The following is a 4813-nucleotide window of genomic DNA, read 5'->3' on the forward strand; positions in this document are numbered from 1 at the left end:
TAAAACCCAACCAGGCTATATGAGTATCAGTGTAATTTAAAGTTCTGTGATGAAGTAATGATTAATAATAAAAAAGAAAATATAAGTTTGACTTATAATAAATGATATTTTAATGAACTAGTTAAGACGTGATATACTGGACTAAACCCTCCTTGGACAGAAAATACATGGATGATACTCCTATGATGTCCCTTCCTCCATAATGTAAAAAGTAATATTGAATAATATTGAAAGCATAAATTGAGAATTACTTTTTTTGTATTGCCTTCCCACTACAACATAAAACCCTCCTATTTTATTTTTAAAATTTTCTCTGTTTTTTATTTATTTCAAAAATAAAGACGAGGTCTCCCTATGTTGCCCAGGCTGGTCTTGAACTCCTGGGTTCAAGCAGTCCTCCTGCTTTGGCCTCCCAAAGTGCTGAGATTACAGGCATGAACCATCTTGCCCTGCAAACCCTACTATTTCAAATTCTCCACTTTTTCTCACCACATCACTTCCCTAAGAGAATAAAAACATCTTATTCATTTTAATATCATTCTAAGTCTACTTTTTACATTAAACTTCTAATATGAACTTTAATGATGAAGAAAAATAAATGATAAATCAGAGTTTTAAATTTAAAAATCAGTACTGAAAATTTTATTACCAAAAAAAAGTAAATAAGGGTGTTTTGGTTTTGCAGATTATTATCTAGAACTTCACTGTCCATTATGGTAGCCACTACTCATGTGTGACTATCGAGCTCTTCAAATGTGAACAGTCTAATGTGAACCCTAAGTGTTAAATGTTCACTGGATTTCAAGACACAGTATTCCCCCTACTAAAAAGAAAATCTTTAATATTTTATACTGAGTATATATCAAAATTGTAATATGTTGAATACACTGGGTTACAATAAAATATATTATTAATTAATTTCAGTTCTCAAATGTGACTAATAAGAAATTTAAACTGATATGATTCACATTATATTTCTATTGGAATTATTGAGAGGATATTTAAGTAGTATGTTTTTGTTGCAGTGGTTTGAATAGTTAAGAGATGCTATTAAAGGTCATCAAAATACTTATAATTTTGTTCTCTCCTAAAATATTTATTAATGTCTTCTTAGAGTACTGAATACACAAGTTGACATAAAGTTTTAAAAGAATATATTGGTATATACTTCCTGATACAAACAAATATAAACCCTATCATTTTCACAATACAGAATAAATTAACACAATTTAGAGTTGTAATTTTTCAGAGAATAATTGTTACTTATACTTACACATAGGCTTCTGCCACCCACAGAATTTTAATAAGTTATGGTGCTATAAAATGAGATACTATAACATTTAGGAAAAATAGAATATCTATATGTGATAATTAAAACCAATAAAAAGTAATCTATAATGTAAATATATTCTATTTTTTATATAAATTATACTGTCAATATTGAAAATAAAAAATATTTAATTTTGTCAATTCCATTTAGTACCTTCCATTATTCATGGCTTAGCAGATATACTTTAAAGTTATCATAGGTGTGAATTTTTACTAATTTTGTTTTAGACTTTATTATTTATAAAAATGCCTTAATTAAGTACACATATTAGTAACTATTCTATTTCTTCATAAAACCTAATAAGGTGTTTGGAAAATAAATCTTCAAATATCAACAATGAAGTCTAATATTAATGAGAATATTTTTGAAGAGAAATGTGACAAAAAAAATGACTTTCACCAACAATGAGTAGACATTAAACATTTTTCCCTGAAGAAAATACATATTCAATCACAATCAAATGGATGTTTCAAAAGTGGAGCAGTTTGAGTGTCAGATATTAACATAGATTATTCTTGTTTTTCACCAGGTTTACTTCAAGATTAACATAAGTTTATAGAGTTGCACTAAAAGGAAGTATTTTTGAAAAAATACAATAAGATCGAATAAAAGCACCACCACTGTGGAAAGTTCCTTGGTTTTGCTTTATTCCTAACCATATTTTTGAGAGTTGTCTTTCATCTCTGAATTTATATAGGTTGTTACTCTGTAGAGTAGTTCAATTATTTGCTCCATAATACCTATAGTTCCCCCATCTGTAAAATGGTGCTAATAATCTTATCTAATATTTTGTTGAGTTGATGTGAGAGTTAAATGGAAAAACGCTTGTAAAATACTCAGCATAATGTCCTGCACATAAGAAGCACAGAATAAATTTTAGCTTTCACTTTTCCAGCTTGTTATCTGTACTCTTAATCACAGTACGAAACACAAGGAAGTCTTTCTAATTTTATGAAGGCCTTGATAGGCTAATTTTATTTTTAGAAAATATCTCATTTCCTCTTTTATGCATATCTATGAAGAAACTTCTAAAATCATTCATATATGCATGATTTGAATGCTAAGGTACAGCATATAAAAGATCTGGGTTAATTTAGTATCTCATTCTCATATAGCTATTGAAAAGAAACAATCTTTAGAGTATAGAATAATGGATTGTGGATAGATGAATAAATCTGAGTATTTAGAGAGGGGAATAAATCTGAATCTCCTTGACAGACTGTCTTCACTGTTTGCCGAATGAAAGATGGCTCTCTCATTTACTTAGAAGCCCTAATTTTAAAACTTTCAGAATACCTGTATTTTTCCTGGAGAAACTGGCTCCTGAGCAACATATGATGAGGATACTTTCACCGATTAGAAAACCCAAACACTGTATTTTTCATTTCGATTTGTTCACAGACACAGCTGGGATGAAAAGCTTTTTACTTACAAGAAATGCTTTATTTTACCCATGAATTATTTGCTATTCACTGGGATGATATACAGTATACATTATAATGTCTAATTTGGTTTCTCAAGCTTATATTGTTTTCATTATAATTTTATCTGTATTCTAGAGAACCGAGTTTTCAATTAAGTACTTTTCCATTTTACTTGTTTGTGCCTGTTTTGTATTTGTCCACTCAATTGTTCATATGTTTTTCCTCTTAACAAATAGAGATAGCATTCATGCCTTTGAGTTTCCAGAGACATTTTTTCAAATAATAAAATTTCAGATATGGCATGGCTTTTAACGACAATTGAGTTCAATATTTTTGTATTATAGATAAAAAGCTGAAGTCCAGAGAGGTTAAATATTTATTGAGGTCAAAAAGCAATTAGTTATTCAGTTTGTTCACATTTTTCTGGCCTACAACATAAGCATAGAGGTGTACCAGTTTTGCTTGACTATATATTTTCTAGGCTTTGCTCTCTTCTTCATCATCATCACTATTACCTAATCTTCTCTCTGTCTCTCTCTCTCTCTCTCTCTCCCCCCCTCTCTTTGAGATGGTGTCTCGCTCTGTTGCCCAGGCTGGAGTATAGTGGCATAATCTTGGCTCACTGCAGCCTCCACCTTCCAGGTTCAAGCAATTCTCCTGCATCAGCCTCCTGAGTAGCTGGGACTGCAGGCGTGCGCCACCATGCCTGGCTATTTTTTATATTTTTAGTAGAGATGGGGTTTCGCCATGTTGGCCAGGCTGGTCTCGAACTCCTGACCTCAAATGATCCACCCGCCTGGGCCTCCCAAAGGGCTGGGATTACATGCATGAGCCACTGCACCTGGCCTAGGCCTAATCTTCTCAGGTGAAGCCTGAAGCAATTTTATCTTAACAAATCTTCCTACCCGTACTTGTAGTGACTCATGACTATAAAATATATTGATGCTATAACCCCTCTCTTCTGATAATATTAGATTAAGCAGGAGTGTTTATGAAGCAGAACCAAAACCAAAAACAATATATGTAACTTTATATGTTTACACATTTTTAAATCTCCTAAGGAATACTTTATAATAAACAAAAGCCAAAGATGAATGATATAATTTAAAAATGCATTGTATTTAGTACATGACTGACGTCCTTAATTTACAAAGAATTCAGTGAAAGAAAAAAATTAGGGGTAGTAGGAAAAAATGAGAAAAATATGTGGACTATGTGTTAAAAACGTGGAGATATGAATTAACAGTCCTTCGTCATTTCCTCGTCATAAAATACTTATCTGGTTGTGTTCAGTTCATCTTTATGAGTTGTGTGTTATTCTACCCAATTTACATTTGATGACAATTAATCTCAGAGTTTAAGTAATTTGTCCAAAGTCATCATGTCCTGGACAGTTCATGTGTATATGATTGTCTTGGCCAGGACATTACCATATGAACATTGTTCTATATGACCATTTCTAACATAGGACATCATTATGTTAGACGTGGGCAGTAAGGCTGAGATATTGTGGAGATATCAGTGATACTTTTTATGACACCAATCCTCAGTGTTCATTGTCCAAAATGTTTTGTTGGTGAGTAGGGTAGAATTGGGTGGAGGGAGGTTACTTCTGGAACTTACACCTGTCTTTTTCTACTCTGTTTCCAGAGAGTATGACACAAAATTTTGTTCCTTTTCATACCCAGAAGCCACAGAAAGTCTGATAATGTCAATGTGTAGCTGATAGCTTTGAAAGAGATAATAGAAAGATGAAAGACAGAGTAGATGTTAGGTAGATAGAAAGATATAGAAACAGATTTTTTCATATAAAACATCTTACACATTTGATGGGGTACTTCTCTTAGCTGAGGTATTATTGAATAGTTTAAAGATATCTTCTTATTCCCATGCATCAAAATACCTCTTACAATTTTGAGAAGCCAGTCCCTGTGCTTTGGGAATTTCTAGCAGTCAGAAATTTAATGATCAATCGAAATTTGGGCCTTAATGAATCACTATCTATTATGTTTTTTTCTCACAGTGATTCAGGATGCTGTTTCCAGATGACAATCATCCA

The sequence above is a fragment of the Chlorocebus sabaeus genome, chromosome 10 (assembly GCF_047675955.1).
Source record: "Chlorocebus sabaeus isolate Y175 chromosome 10, mChlSab1.0.hap1, whole genome shotgun sequence".
NCBI lineage: Eukaryota > Metazoa > Chordata > Mammalia > Primates > Cercopithecidae > Chlorocebus > Chlorocebus sabaeus.